The 16556-nt window shown below is 42.0% G+C and overlaps 1 pseudogene; it reads left to right on the top strand.

Annotated features, from left to right (window-relative positions):
- The first annotated feature begins 5293 nt into the window (after window positions 1-5293).
- LOC102485537 (60S ribosomal protein L7a pseudogene) lies at window positions 5294-6181 on the top strand (annotated as a pseudogene).
- Window positions 6182-16556: the final 10375 nt, after the last annotated feature.

A 16556-nucleotide genomic window follows, 5' to 3' on the forward strand; every position in this document is an offset into this window, starting at 1 on the left:
CGTGTACATGTGCCCGGTGTAGGTTTAAGCCACCGGCTCCAGGACTTGAACCACGGTCGACTACATGGGAGTCCAGCAACATAGCCATTATGCTAACTGCTGGTCCCAATATTCTGAATTCTTTATCTGATATTTCCATGAGTTCCATTGTACCGTCTGTGGATGATGGGGAGTTGTCCTTTTCCCTTGGAGGAGAGATATTTTCTTGGTTTCTCATCTATTTTGTGCCTCTGCCATGGGTTCTGGTAATCTGATGGACTATACATTTCTTCCTAATTTCTTGGAGTTAATTTGAGCATTCAGAGATGTGTGGAAGGAGGTGATCTGCAATCTTTCTCCAGTTCAGTCTCCCTGACACTCATCCAGCAACCCGTACTATTGTCATTGGAACTGGATAGTCCAAAGGCCTTCCAATTTCTAGAGGACGGGTACACTTGGGACTGAGTGTGGGGTTTCAACTGAGGAAGACAGAAGAAGCCATGTAGTGCACTTCAGGAAACTATAGTCTGAAACAGTAGATAGCAGAGGTCCTAAGACAGTCTCTAGCCTTGGTTTTCTCAATTGCTTCTGCTGCACAGGAGCTGGAAATAATGAGGGGAGGAAGCTGACAGTTCAGAGGGATGTGGGAGAAGATGAGATGTGCCCTCTCTGCGGTTCCTTCCTTCTCTCTGCCGCTCTGTGCAATTGTACAAGGTCTTTGTGTTTTAAGCTGTGTGTCATTATAAAAGAGTAAAAAAATTAAAAAATTTAAAAGCTTATGAAGTACAAGAATTACAGTAAGCTGGGACTAGCATAATGGCATAATGGCTACATTGTTGGACTTCCATATAGTCAACCGTGGTTCTAGTCCCGGACCCTGTGGCTTAAATTCACACCAGAAGCATGAGCGTGCGTGTCCAAGATCCTGAGAGGAGAATGAAGGTGAAGGGATTGTGGCGTGGCCATCTCCCTGGGGGATGATTTCTCACTTTCTGTCTCTCTATCTCTCTGTCTCTCTCTTTCTGGTGAGCACATGTGACCTATAGCAAAAACCTCTCAAAAAAGAAAAAAGAATTACAGTAAGCTAATTTATTGTTAAAGAATGAAAACTACTTTGAGCATATTCAGTGTAATCTAAGTATACAGTGTTTATAATGTCTACTGTAGATACCATAATATCTGAGGCCTTCACATTCACTCACCCAGAACAACTTCCAGTCCTACATTCCTGGTGTCCTATATAAGTGTACTAGTTTTTATCTTTTATACCATAATTTAGCTGTACCTTTTCTATGGTTAGATATGCTTAAATATATAAATAGTTAGCCATTGTGTTACAATGGCCTGCAGTATCCAGAACAGTTACATGCTGGGCAGGTTTGTAGCTTAGGAGCAACAGGCTATACCATTCAGTATGTGGTATACAGTAGACTGCCCATCTAGGTTTGTGTAAAACCAGTACAAAAATCAGTCTGTTAAACCAGTACATTTCCACTAGGCCACTCCCATTCTCATTTTGGTAACCTGGGAATTGCTTTTACCCCCTGGTACTTGTGTTCCAGTGGCTTATCAGTACACTCTGATATTTGCATAATGATGAAATTGCCTAATGATGCATTTCTCAGAATATATTCCTGGAGTTAAGGGTGCATGATGTATAATGTATGCTGGGTCCAACATTAGTTCATTATTAGTATATTCGCTTTTTCTTCTGATTTTAAAAGAAATTAAAATTAAATCATTTTCATGGCCCCTAAAAGTACCATAATCGAGGCACTGTTCTTGTTGATTGGATATATGGGTTCTATGCCACAGATACAGTGAGAGAACTACTCAGCACTCAAGAAACCTATCTACCTCGGGCTGGTAGGTGGTATGGTGGTTAAGGTACTGGACTCCCACAAGACTGACAGTGGTTGGAGTCCCACACCTGTTGGATTGCTTTCTCACTCTACCCCCCCCACCCCCTTATGGTCAAATTGAATAATAATAATAATAAATAAAATTAAAAACAAAACCAAAAAGCTACCTACCTCTGCTTTGTGGTACTGCCATAAAAAAACTGAACCTTGGAAAGGACTATTATCAAGTATGTTGCATTAAGCTCTTCCTCCATCCTTTATGTACTATGCAATCTCTACTCAGGTTGCATTTCTGGTGTCAAAAGTTCATAATTTGCCTTACACTTTACCTTGAGATAAGGCAAAAAAATAAATACTCCCAGGTATAGAGAACCACGCTTCATATTAGCTGCCTCCACCTGCAAGTGTAGAACCATAAATCCACACCCCTTCTGCCAAGGCAGCCGTTGTACATGGTCAGAACCGTACATAAAACATCCTCTATGTACTGTATTATTGGCTCTCCTGATTTACTGTATATACAGGTTCCAAGTTAAATACCAACAGAAGTATCTGAAAATATATTCTCTTGCAGTCCCTGTCTGAAAACTGCATTGCCCAAATAATGTCTGCTCATTTATCATTGACTTCCAATACCTGGGCATTGTCTCTGAAATACATCCCTACAGCAGTGCCCTGTGACACTCATGAGCACAGAGAAGGGGAAACAGATCTCCAGCTTCAAGATCCAGGCATTTAAAAAGCGAGCATGTTTCAAAAAATGTGGCTGAGCAATTCAAACAGTTGGTATCTAGTTCCCCTTTAAGGGATTTCTACTACTGTCTCTTAATATAATATTTGGATTTTTCTCTTATGCACACCTCCTAGCAATAGGAGCAGTGATGATAAATTGAATAAATCGACCAACATTCAACTGTTCTCCCTGGAAACCATTAAAAAGTGTCTGTTTATGCAGAATTCCAATCGCTTTCTGTGACGGGTTCAGGAGCATAGATTTCTGCTCAGTGATAATCCACTGGAACACAAGTACCAGGAGGTAAAAGCAATTCCCAGGTTACCAGAATGAGAATGGGAGTGGCCTAGTGGAAATGTACTGGTTTTACAGACTGATTTGAGTTTGAATATATCTGTAATGACTAGATTGACATTTTGAGCCCCTGTTTCCTCTTCTACAAAATAAAGATAATACCAGCGGTGGACAATGAGAATTCAACCTCCATTTCCTTTTAATAACACTCTGATTTGTTTAGGTAACTACTTAGCCAGGGCTGGTTTCATGGACATGTAACCTGTGCAGTTGTACAGAGTCTTGTGCCAGAAGGGTCCTATGCTTGGGCAAATGCTCTGTTATCAACATCTTGAGATTCTTAATCATTTGCTTTTGTTCCTCCATGGGGCACATGTACTCTCTGGAGAGAGACAGAGTGAGAGCAAGAGCAAAAGAGAGAAAGAGAGAGAGAGAAAGTAAGTGAGAAATCTCCTTTAGGAGGAGGGCCACACTGTAATTCCTTTTCTTCCATCTCCTCTCGCGATCTTTGGCTCACATGCTCACACACTTAGTAAGTCTTTCAAGTTGTCAGGTCCAGAACTCAAAATGTGGAGTTGACCATGTGGAATCCAGCTCCTTAACCTCCAGGTCATCTGTTGACCCCCAGATTTTTAATGATTTTATCTTTGAAATTGTAATTTGGAAGTGACGTCTGATGTGGCAGTGAGCAGAGAAGATAGACATAAAATGCAGGCCCACTTTTCCTTACCACCATATTCAAAGCTTCCATAGCATGCTTACCCTCTCTTGCTGAATTCCAGTGCATTGTGGGTTCACTGGAATTCCATGGTCATGTTCTATATCACACAACTGAGTAACTGCAGGTGGAGGTATTGACAGCAGGAGTGGCCAGCCCCTCCATTTCAATCAGAACTTGCTTGGACACAGGAAGAAAAGAAGGATGTTCTAAGAAACATAAATGACCAGGAAAATCTATCACAGTCTTTCTTACTTATGTTACTGTCTTGTATTAGTCAACCACTTATGCTAAAAATGATGAAAATGAAAGAAAAGACAACATTTATCTTTAGGACCTTCCTGATTCACAGTGGGTAGAAATGTAAAGAGCATTAGTACAATGTGTACTTATCAAGAAATGAAACAAAATGGTTGGATTTGTTTTGTGCAGTATTTCCCTCTTTGATAAGAATGAAATAAATACGTGTGCATGTTGGAGCTACAGATGATGAATTACGTAGTTTCACAGACTCCATGGAAAAGCTAAGTGCTTTATGTTTACTGACCACACCCCTGGCTCCAAGGATGAGTATGATAAGGCCAGGGGGTAATTCCATCCCACTTGCTGGTGATTGGTTCAGGACCAGTATGTCGCTCAAATCTAACCAATGAAAAGCTAAGGGCTTCTGCAAAAGTTCTGTCTCCAACTTCCAGAACAGACTCTTTCTAGTCCATATTCTTGTAATAGTAAGAGGGTTGTGATATACCGATGCCCTGTCAAGGATACTTCTCTCTCCCAGTCTCTTTTTTTCTTCCTCTCTGTTGCTCCTGCACACTTTTTCTCATAAAAAATTTATTAAAAATTATTTTTTAAGTGAATATATAGAAAAACAGAACTAAAGCTTCTAAACTAAGCAACTTCACTGCTGGTCCTCCCTGTGGACTTCTAAGGTGAACCATTTCATTGATGTTAAATCCAATGTAAGATGGACTTTCTGCTCTTGACATTAAAAGCATATTGACAAATATTTATTGGCTGAGTAAATGGATACATACAGCATTGAAAAACTAGACTCACCACTGGGGCTGGCCAAAGATAACTTCGTGGTTCTTAAAGAAATAGATCTGACCATGAAGGAGCAGAAAGAAGGCAGTCCTGAAAGGGAGGGGTTCTGTGGTGACAAGAGTCAGGCCAACACAAGGAATCAGAGAGGGGCACAGGTCTGGAGATGCAAATAGTTGACTTGGGGAGCATGTGTACCATGGATTTTTGAGAGTCTGGGCTACTTTGGGGTAATACAGTTAGTTGCAGGTGAACCCTGTGCTAGGGCATGGTTCAGAAGTGCTTGGGATACTAAACAGATCTGCAGCCGACATTTGACACTTGACAAGAGTTCCATAGATGTTGGTTATTATTGTGTCTTATGTGGTTCCTTGCAGGATTTTTCTCATAGGGAGATTTTTTTTTTTTTAAGGCACACCACCCCTCCCCCGCCACACATAGGCTCCCATAGTTTCTTTCTGATGCCCGGAGTCTGCTGTCTGCAATTGCAAACCTCTCACTTTTCTGCAGTGGCTTCTGCAGTGGCTTTCACTCTGCAGAATGAACGCTTTCTGGGCTCTAGATTACATGTGTCTAATGTTTGCCTTCCCAACTTTTAGCCAGTCAAACTCTCTGGCTGTCTGTAGAGGTAGAAGGAACTGGAGCTCTCACTAGTAGCCCAAGATGCCGAAGGAGAGCAGGGCCAAGGGGAAGAAGGTAGCTCCAGCCCCTGCTGTCGTAAAGAAGCAGGAGACTAAGAACGTGATCAACCTCCTGTTTGAGAAAAGGCCTAATAATTTTGGCATCAAACGGGACATCCAGCCCAAAAGGGACCTTGCCTGCTTTATCAAATGGCCCCATTACATCTGTCTACAGTGGCAGAGGGTCATCTTCCACAAGAGGGTGAAACTGCCTCCTGCAATTACCAGCTCACGCAGGCCCTGAGCTACCAGATAACTGCTCAGCTGCTTAAGCTGGCCCACAATTGCAGGCCAGGGATTAAACAAGAGAAGAAGCAGTGTCTCTTGGCCTGGGCTGAGAAGAACGATGCCAGTAAAGGGGATATCTCCACTAAGAGACCACCTGTCCTTTAAGCAGGGGTCAACACTGTCACCACCTTGGTAGAGAACAGAAGGCTCTGATGGTGGCCACTGCACATGACGTCGACCCCATCAAACTGGTTGTCTCCCTGCCTGCCCTGTGCTGGAAGATGGGGGTTCCCTACCGCATTATCAAGGGGAAGGCCAGACTGAGACCCTTGGTCCACAGGAAAACCTGCACCACTGTCACCTTATCACAGGCTTACTCAGAGGACAAAGTGCCCTGGCTAAGCTGGTGGAAGCCATCAGGACCAATTCCAATGATAGGTATGATGAGATCCACCATCATCAGGGAGGCAATGCCCTGGGCCTGAAGTCTATCGCTCACATTGCCAAACCGGAAAAGGCAAAGGCTAAAGCATTCACCACCAAAATGGTTGAAATGTACACTATTGAGTTTTCTGTGCATACAAATAACAAAATGCTTTCCTTCTGCCAGTGGAGGGTGCGGGAGGAGAAGAAACTTGAGTGACTTAAGTCCTGGTTAACTTAGTTTACAGACAAAAAGTTTAAATCCATGAGAGAAATACTTTTGTGGCTTATTTCATTTTATTTATAAGAATTTCTCAGGACCAGCAGTTGGCGAAATGGCTATGTCACTGGACTCCCATGTAGTCGACCACAGTTCGAGTCCCGGACCCTGTGGCTTAAACTCATGCTGGGTGCCTGTGCATGCCCAAGATCCCAAGAGGAGAATGGAGGAGAAGGGATTGCGATGTGGCCATCCTCCCTGGGGGGTGGGGGTGGGGTGATTTCTCACTTTCTCTCTGTCTCTCTCTGTCTTTCTGGTGCATGGACACGCCTTATAGCAAAAACTTCTCAAAAAAGGAAACAGAAAAGAATTTCTCAAGTGAAGCAAATTTTCACTATTTTTGATATATTGTATATTTTTGATATGCCGTTCATTCTGGTGATCAGCTTCCCGTGGCCATAGTTGGAGACTATGGTATTACCTCCCTCAAGTTGTATATGACCTCATTAGGTATGGCATATTTTCTTTAGTTTATTTATTCATCACATATTCATTCATTGCTCCTGCACCCTTGTTTTTGTTTTTTAATGGACAAGATCTTGCTACATTGTCCAGGCTGGTCTAGAATTTGTGATCCTCCTACCTTAGCCTCCTGTGTAGCTGGGATTTCAGGAACACGTACTATGCGAGGGTCATAAATGCCTACTGCATGTTAAATTCCACTTGCTGAGCTGTCTTACAGTCTTCTGCATTGTATGTAATATGTATGTTTCAACTGTTGATCGTACACACACATACCTCTACATTTTCAAATAGCTAACACTAAACTACAGAAAGAACATGCAATTTAAATCACAAGCTACCCTTAAAAACCTTCCTTCAAGAGGAACCAGAGGCTGGTGTAGGGATATGCAGTGCCCTGAAAGGCTGGCTCACAGAAGATTCCAGGTTTATGTCCAGAGACTTCCTTGAGCATGCTGGGTGTGTATGCCCATGACCCAGAGTTGGCTTAGGCTCGGGGCAGATCACATGAGAAATACTTCTGTGGCTCATGAAGACAGGTCTGCTTCTGTCTTGCTTATGAAAGAAAGCAATAAATAAACTTTTTTTTAAAAAAAAAACTTTCCTTCAAGAATTGGATAGTTTGAAATTCATCTAATTTCTGGCCTCTGGGTTAATATATTTCTGAAGTAGATATGGGAATATCCTTTCATTCAGCACATGATGACTACCAATATTTGCAGCTTAACTATAAAAAGTAAACAAATTAGAATAAACTAGAAAAATACTAGACCACTGCACCCTAGACTTGCCATAAATTTTTTCTTATCATGATGTGATAAAGACATAAACGTTCTTGGATATAGTAGAATATCAAACGGTGATTCTGCACCTGCAGAACATATGACATATACAAAGTTGAAAAAATATTAATTGTTAATAAATATGTAGATTAAGCATGCTCTGTGTCTGTGAACAAAATCATGTATGTTACAATTCTTTGACACTAACAGCCAATAAACAAGTAGAACACACCAGGGTTGTTATTGAGAATATGGGGATGGAGAGATTGCTTATAGCTGTCGTGTTAATTAAGGAACAAAATGGCTCCATCTGTCCCCAATCCCCTTGCAGACAAGCTATCAGGCCTTTTTGTTGCTTGACTCTAAATTGACATGACCTAGGGAGCTGACGCCTAGGACCCTAACCCCAGTTAATTTTCACGTAAAACGGATCTTAGAAAGATCTGGCAGGCTGAGTTGCAGACTCTTATCTGACCCCAATCCCATCATGCTTAGGTCTAGGGTGGGGTAGGTGGCATGGCAGGATTGCTTTCTCCCACCCTGGGGCTGCTGGTTATGGGTAAGGATCTGTGGACTAGGCAGGGCTAGAGCCTATAAAAGCAATCCATCAAGAAGAATGGAAAGAGCTGAGCAGAAAGGCAGAAGTGGGAGGTATTACACGCTTCCTGTGCAGTCATCTTGCTTCATTTATTTGCATAATTTGCATGTAGCACTAGTCTCAGTTAGGATATGGAGAAGCCACCAATATAGTCCGCTTTGACTGCGAGATCCTAGAATGATAGAGTTTGTGTCAAGTTTCTGTTTGGTACCTTTCCCAGGGTTAAAATCAGAGACAGAAGGAATGAACACTTTTTGGTAACTGCTAAGATACAGATGAAACTACAGATTGAATATGTTTTCTAAAAATTGCGTGGCTTTACATGCATCCAGCCTTCACGTATGAACAGTGACACTTTATAGCTCTCTCTGGAAGCTCATGTTCCATAATTATGGTGAAGTCATTCTGTCATCTGATGGAAGCCAATAATGAAAAAAAAAAACTGTAAAACATTTTAAAATGCATTATATTCACTACCATGATTAAACCATTAATGTGTATCAAAAGTCTTTAAAAATAAACAACCCATTGTTTTAAAAACTCAGTGAAAAATCAAATTATCCTTTCATTTGTTTTTCTTTTTACTCCCTTTCTGGGGATACTGAAGAGTAATGAAATGTTAAGAAGACCGTTAAACTTCAACAGGAAAGATTCACTGAGTCTTTGTTGAGTTGTGCGTAGTCCTCTCTGCAGAGTGTCTGCGAGTCTCTCCTCCTTCCCAGCTAGAGGTCAGAAAGGTGATTTTGCCTGCTATTCACCCTGCGATGGGATGAATTCACAATCCTCTTCTTGAATCTTTGCACCTCCTCTCCCCACACCATGCCCACCTGAGGGATACAATAGTCCACTCTAAAGTGTACGTTAGAGCGAGCTCCATTGCACCCAGAAACTCAGGGAACACCCTTTGACAACTAATGGTTTCTTCAAAGAGGCAGTAAGACTCAGGGGCAGAGAAGGGTCAAGTTGGCAGGGGTCAGGGTAGGGAGGTAGGGGTTGTAATCTCAGAAGAAAAAGACTAAAGTCATGGAAGTGGAAGAAAGAGTCTTTGAAATGAAATTAGGCTGCTGCTCTCAGAAAGAAAAAAGATGTTTACCTTAGCTGCAGCTCCCTAGGTTAGAAGACTAGTCTGGGATTGAAGTGCTCTAATTCATCCAAAGCTTTGGACCCATCTGTACCTTCCTACACAGCCTGCAACACCCAAAGAGAGGAAAGTATCAAAAAAGACTAGTTGAAATATCAAGAATTTACTCAAATCGTGAGTCAGCGGGAGGAACTAAGACTATTTACTGTGTTAGAGCCAGCAGGTGGCATAGTGGTTAAGGTGCTGGGCTCCCACATGGCCAACTGCAGTTTGAGTCTCAGACTTGATAGCCTGAATGCCAGGCATATGTGCATGTGTGTCCAAAATCCTGAGAGGAGAATGGAGGAGAAGGGACTATGGTGTGACCATCCCTTCTGAAGGATGATTTCTCACTTTCTTTCTCTGCATATCTCTGTCTCTCTGGCAAGTGCATGCACCCTATAACAAAACTCTCTCAACAAAATAAATAAATAAAAAGCTCCACTCATCTTTTGGGAAAGGGACAGAGCTAAGAGAAGAGGACACGCTGCCCATGAGGTGGAGGAGGTGCTAGGGGCTAGAGAACAGAGAGGGCTAAAGGATTATTCTCAAGAAAAATTTATGTTGTGTCATGGAGATCCATGCTGACGAGGTTCTCTCTATGAGTGCTGCAAGAAGATAGCTAAGTGAACTGCTTTTGGTTGTTGTAACCTTCATTCCTCTCAGGCTCTGTGCCACTCTCAGAATTGCCTGAACTTTCAGTGAACTGCCCATTCCCCCATGGCATCTTCTCCCTCCAATAATGTGCATTTTTTCTCTAAATACATTTAGGATGGAGTTGGTGGGGCAAGTGCCAATGACTCTGGAGGGCACTGGAAAAAAAACAAGAAGCTAAAGACAGTATTGTGCAACTTCTTTATTGCTTCTGTAGGTTAGTGAAGATTCTACCAATAGTGACTTTCAGAATGTAATTTATACTTACTTTAACCACCAAATAAGAATGCAATCCAAAATGCTATGTAATTTTTCATGTTTCTGAATTTCTTTCAAGCACAAATCTCTCTTTCTCTCTTTTCTTTTTGTAGAGAGACTTTTTATTGCTATAAGGCATGTGAGCTTACCAGAAAGACAGAGAAAGTGAAAAATCACCCCCCAAGGGGAATGGCGACGCCATAATCCCCTCTCCTCCCATCTCCTCTAGGGATTTTGGTCTCTCACACACATGCCCGGCATGAGTTTTAAGCACCATGCCAAGGACTCAAACTGCGATCGACTCTCTGGGAGTCCAGTGACATAACCACTGTGTCATCTGCTGGTCTCCACAAATCTCTTTAGAATCATCCAAACTTAATGGTGAAAGGGCATTAGGGACACTTGGCTGGAGAACTCACAGCAGAGAAAGCGAAGATGAAGACTGACAGTGTCGTAAGAATCATATAAGCCCGATACATGGAGGATCCCAAGGCCATCAAGTCTTTTGTACTTGCGGTCATTATGAAAATAAAAGCAATGATGATGCAAACTCATCGAATACCTACAAAGCTCTAGGCACTGTTTTAAGTGCTTTCCATGTAACAATTCATTTAATAAGTGAGTGCGTTTGCATACTAAGAAGTTTATATATTATCCTAACATTTCCTTCGTGAAGCATATTAAACATCCAAATGACCTCTTTGATATAGCTCATTATTTACTGATCATTGATGGCATCCTGAGACACCCAACGAGTGCCAGTCACACATACCAATGTGGAAAGGCCAACTCTGTTAGACTTTCCTACTGGCAAGGTTCCTGACCCAGTTTCCAAGATCACAACCCAATACAAGTGAAAACCGAGATTTGGATGGACATACTGCTCTGCTATCTGTGAAACATAAATTCACATAGCAAATTTAAATAATCTACCTTTTAATCAAAACCAACTTAACTACCTTCTTTTATAATTAATTAATTAATTAAAAATCATGTTATTATACAAAAATGTAGAAATTATTAATTAACACTTACAATCCAATTAGGTTCTGTGGATCTGGAACTTGTTAAAGACATTGTATAGGGTTTGCCATGGTAATTCATCAAGTTGTAATTTTGAATCTTCCTAAGAGCCTAGCAAGGAGAAGGACAATCTAGTGAGATACCTGTGACTTAAACCTTCTGTAATTTTATATAATATCAATTCACCATGTGGTAGAAAAATAGATAGAAAGAAAGCATTAAAGATTGCATTTCAAAGCTTGCTAAAATTGCCAGTTCCACTCAATAGTCAATTGTCAGCAGAGGGAGAAATGGGAAGAAAACGCTGGGAAAAGTTGCTGTCATCAAATACTGAGCTCAAAGAAGAAAGAACAATCATTGTTTTTGAATGGCAAGAGGAAGGTACTCCCCGCAAGGGAATGATTCGGTTTAATCCTTAGATTAGAACCATCCTCAACCCAGTGGTCCAGGCCAGTTACCATCCTTGAACATGGCAGAACCGACCTGAACCAAACTCACCAACTTATGTACCCTCCCTCTCCCAATGCCTCTGCACATTTAGGAGTGGGTTTTATCAGACACCAGAACTCACACCCTTCAGGGATGCCAAAGTTCATGTGACTGAGCATCAGTTCTGATATTCATCCTTTTGTTAAACAGGGCACAACTGATAACAACCTTTTAGCTTTTTTATGTAACTCTTTGCTTTCTTCTTCGTGACATTCAAATGGCATTGAATCAGGGTTCTCTAAGACAGTCTTCCCCACTCTCATTCAGACCCAATGTCTCTGTTTATATTACTTGCATGAAAGCAGATGGATTATCAAATCTATTTCCTGGGTAGATAACTTTCCTAATGTGGTTAGGAAATGGGAACAACCATAATAATCTCAAGGACGTTATTAATGGCAAGAACCTAAATTACTGAGCTTTTAAAATTCCGAAAGATTAGGAAAGATGGAACCAATTGCTTGGCTGATGTCAACAGTGCTGTGTTATGTTATTGGCAGTGGTGGCAACTTCTTCCCTCTAGGGGACACTGAGGGGGCTCTTATGCCAGCTTGTGATGTTGGAACTGTGACAGTAGGAGGGTCAGAGAAGGAATTTCTTCATAGATGATGTGTCAAGGTGATAAATATGTCTAGAATGTGGCTACAGAGAACACAATAGAAAATAAAGTACGTAACTTCCTAGTTACCTAGACAATTTCACTATTTATCGGAGTTTCACTGGAGACTATTTATTAGGAATTTACTTTATTTCCTAACTTTGCACTGAGGAGTTATTTCTGAAACAACTCTTGGGATCTGGGAAGTGACTTCAGTGCAAAGTTAATCGGTACACTTGAGTCAGAGGGGGACGATTTACTTTTCAACACAAACTAGTAACTCCATGCTGATGAGCCATGATGGTAATGAAAGGGGTACGCAATGGCATCTGTCAGCTGCTACATATGCAGGGCAGGCACAGCCAGGCATCTTTCCTTGTCATGGGTCACATTCCATGCTAGCTTCCACAGAATGACCTCCAGTTCCCTCAAACCACATTCAGCAGAGAAAGAAAACTTGACTGAAATTAGCTTGCTATAGAGAATGGTGATGGCAGGTCGACAGTGTGAACAAGCTTAATTATGCCCAACAAATGATGCACTTAAAAATATCGAAGATGGTAAATTTCATGATATATATATTTCACCACAGTAAAAATGCTATCAAGGTTTTTTGTTTTTGTTTTTGTTTTGTTTTGTTTTGTTTTAAAGTGATATCTACCAGGCTAGCAGGTGGCATAGTGAATAAGTGACTAGACTCTGACATGGCTGATCGGAGTTTGAGTCCCTGACTCAGTGGCTTGAAACTCACACCAGGCACCTCTGAGTGCGTGCCCAAAATCCTGAAAAGAGAATGGAGGAGAAGGGATTGCAGCATGGCCATTCCCATCCCATCCCGGGGTGGGGCGGTGGGTGATTTCTTGCTTTCTGTCTTTCTGTTTCTCTGTCTCTGTTTCTCTGGCAAGCGTGCACATGCTCTATAACAAAAATCTCTCTCTCAAAAAATGTGGTCTCCATGTATCTATCCATCTGTTGTCTATCCGTCACCTATCTAGCTCTATCTAAAGAGAGAAAGGCTAACCAGAACCAGTTGTATAGTGTGGTAGGAATTTCCTAGGCAGACAGAAATATGATGAGTTGCAGCTGACATTTGTGGTGTTAGGCTGCCTAGCATATACATACCTTTTCTGCATTGGGAAACCCTTATGATGGCAGCTGGCATGACATTTGGGGAACAGACTGACTCAAGTACATTCAATAGCACAACATGCTCATGCCCAAGATTCTAAATTGCCATGACATAGAATGATCTCTATGACTTACTCTGTAGATATACCTGCACTGGAGCCAGAGTAATGGTTTGCAGTGCCTGGGGGGTGCCTACAGTGGGACAGAGGCCCTACAGTAGAGCTGCAATGGGTACCAGACTACTGGTGGCCAGACCCGTGGCCCCTAGTTCCTGGGAAGTTCCCACATCAGTTCGCTTGTTTCTGGGAGTAGTTTTCCACCTGTGCTGGTCTATGTCTTGAAGTGTATGGTACTGAGTGGGTTTGGGTGCTGGGGTCACAGCCCTACTGCTTATTCTCACTGGGGTGGCAGCTACAGTTGCCTGTGTCGGCATGATGGATATGGATGGGTTCTCAGGAATGTTAGGCCATGGTGGGCATTGGTTTTCAGGAAAGACTTAATTACAACAGTGGGTCTCTTTTTGACAGCTTGGGTCTTGGGAGGGTTTCCCTATGTGAGTTACTACCCTGGAGTTAAGCAGTTATGAATTCCAGGGTATTCCTTGTACTGGGCCCAGAGCTGTGAGCACTGCTAGGGTCCCTGGCAGGTAGAACTGTAGTTGTCTATGGCGGTACTGGAGGTTGCTGGATCTCTCACTCTTCTTTCCCAGCAATGGGGGATCTCTTCTGGCTCCATCTGGCTGTTTCATTTCTCCCTCTATGCTGACCTCAAGAGTCTCCCTGTTTCAGAAGGCTTCAGTCATTTCTTTGGGGGATTCCAGTGTTCCTCCTCAGATATTCCACTCAAAGTATATTTTGTTAATTGCTGTTTTGTTCCTTCGTTGTGGAGAAGGCCAGCACTGGGTACGTCTCATCAGCCATCTTGTTGCCCTCCTTCTGTCAAACACATGCTCCTTGTAGAGATGACCAGGCAATCTGTAACAGAATTTTTCAGGGTAACCGGTTCTCGGTGCTGGGATTTGTATCCAGCATCGCCCAATTCCATGTCCACGTGGCTTCCAGCACACAGAGGGAACTAGGAGATGAGGTCCATCCTGGCTCTTCTACCTTAGAACTAGGTCACCTAACGATAGCCCAGTTAGCACCTGCATTAGGAGTGTTACAAGGATCGGAGGGAGGAAAATAGGATGGGAGTATGTTAAGTGATGTAAAAGCACCCTATACATGAAATTCATGCGTCTTTTTGAGTACTAGTCTTTTGCTTGTTATTTATTTATTTATTTATTTTTGCCTTAGGGCACATGAGCTGGCCAGAGAGAGAGGGAAAGTGAAAAATCACTCCCCAGAAGGGAAGGCTACACTGAAATCCCTTCTCCTCTATTTTCTCCTTGGGATTTTTGGGCACACATGTACATGCTTCCAGTGTGTTTTTCAGGACCAAGGTCTAAGACCCGAACTGCATAGTCGGCCATGTGGGATCCAGTGCCACCCTCCACGCCCACCTGCGGGCCCTTGAGTGCTGGTCTTACCTGAGGTGAGTGCTAATGCTCTTGAAGACACATCATGGGAAAGAAAGAAAGCTGAATGTTAAATAGATAAGTGCTTTAAGCCCCTTTTCCTTGCTATAGAAAAAAGAAAATAAACAGAAATTAAGAACATAAGCGGGGGCCAGAAGGTGCCGTAGAGGCTATGTTGCTGGGACCAGCAGATGGTATAGCAGTTTCATCGCTGGACTGCCACATGATCAACTGCTGTTCAAGTCCTGGGCCTGGAGGCTTGAAAGTCATGCTGGAAACATCTGCGTGTGAGACCAAAATCCTGAGAGGAAAATGGAGGCGAAGGAATTGGAGTGTGGCCATCTTTCCTGGGGGGGGGTAATTTCTTGCTTTCTGATTCTCTTATAAGTGAATACGTTCTATAGAAAAAAATCTCTAAAAAAATTTTAAAATAAAAAGGTTTTCAGCTATCAAAAATAGAAAAGAACGTAAGTGACTTAGAGATGAGCTAGTTGCTATTTTAGAAGTTTGAAAACATGTACCAAGGTAGAAATCATTGTAACTTCATTAACAGAGGGGGCCTTTTTCTTTCCGGGGGGATTTATGAGCACCAAGGTTCCTATGTTTGATTCCCATGCTTTGTTTTTCCTCTGTCTGATTATTGGCAACAGTACGTGGTGATCAGAGGGAAAGAAAAGACAATATCAGTATAGGATAGCGGTCAGTAAGGCAACCTTGTGATAATGGACAAAAGCAATATTTAGGAACATATACAGTGATATGTGACCCAAATAAAATAAACAAATAACCAGTTAGAGTCTGTTATCAACCTGGCCCCATCCTTTGTAGACCTATCACACTATTTTCAATGACTATTTTAAGAGCTTTTTAGAAAATAAAGATCAACTAAAATAATTACATTAATGCCTGCATAGATGTGTTGGTATAGTTTGATATTCTTGTAATATTTTAAGTCGTTTGCATAATCGGATTAAATAACATGAACACACAACTCCAGAGCTAAAGGCCACTGTCATGTCAGGAAAGAGACCAGCATTAGCAAATTAATGAACTCTTGGGTAAACCAGAGAGAAAGGAGTTAAAGTTGTGATCTAATATTTATTATTTTCAGGCTATCTTCAAATGAAAGAAAAATCTCCTGAAGCAAATCACCAGAAACCAGAGTAAATAGGGCACCCCTTTTATTCCCACTGAAACCCCATAGAAGAAAACATGTTCTTGAAGTTGCTAACCTGCCAAGTGGGAAAAACCCCACTCTGTGAGTGTGGCGAGAATTGGGGCTCTGTTTTAAAACAGTTTGCCTGCTGTCCTCCTGCACGACCTTGGGCAAATGACTTCAGCACTTTGGAGCAGGGTGCTGCCTTTCCCACACTATAAAAATGACTATTGTGTCTATCGATCATGCAGAGGTGCCATGAAGCTTAATTTATTAGTTAATGTTTGTGTTACACTCTGCAGCTCTTCGATGGAAGGTGTTCTAGAAATGCAAAGCAGCAATATATTTCCTAAACATCTGCCTCCTCGAAGAGCTCTCCAGAAAGTGTTCATTGCTTCAGCACAAATGATTTCCCCCAAAATGGGTAATTTTGTCCAGTCTTTCTTGGCCTATAAATCGTCTCCCCCCGGCCCTTCTACAGTACACAGATTTCTTGCAGAAGGCACTTCCCATCTTGTCCCTGTAATGTCT

This window comes from Tupaia chinensis, unplaced genomic scaffold, assembly GCF_000334495.1.
Source record: "Tupaia chinensis unplaced genomic scaffold, TupChi_1.0 Scaffold000133_1, whole genome shotgun sequence".
Taxonomy (NCBI): Eukaryota; Metazoa; Chordata; class Mammalia; order Scandentia; family Tupaiidae; genus Tupaia; species Tupaia belangeri.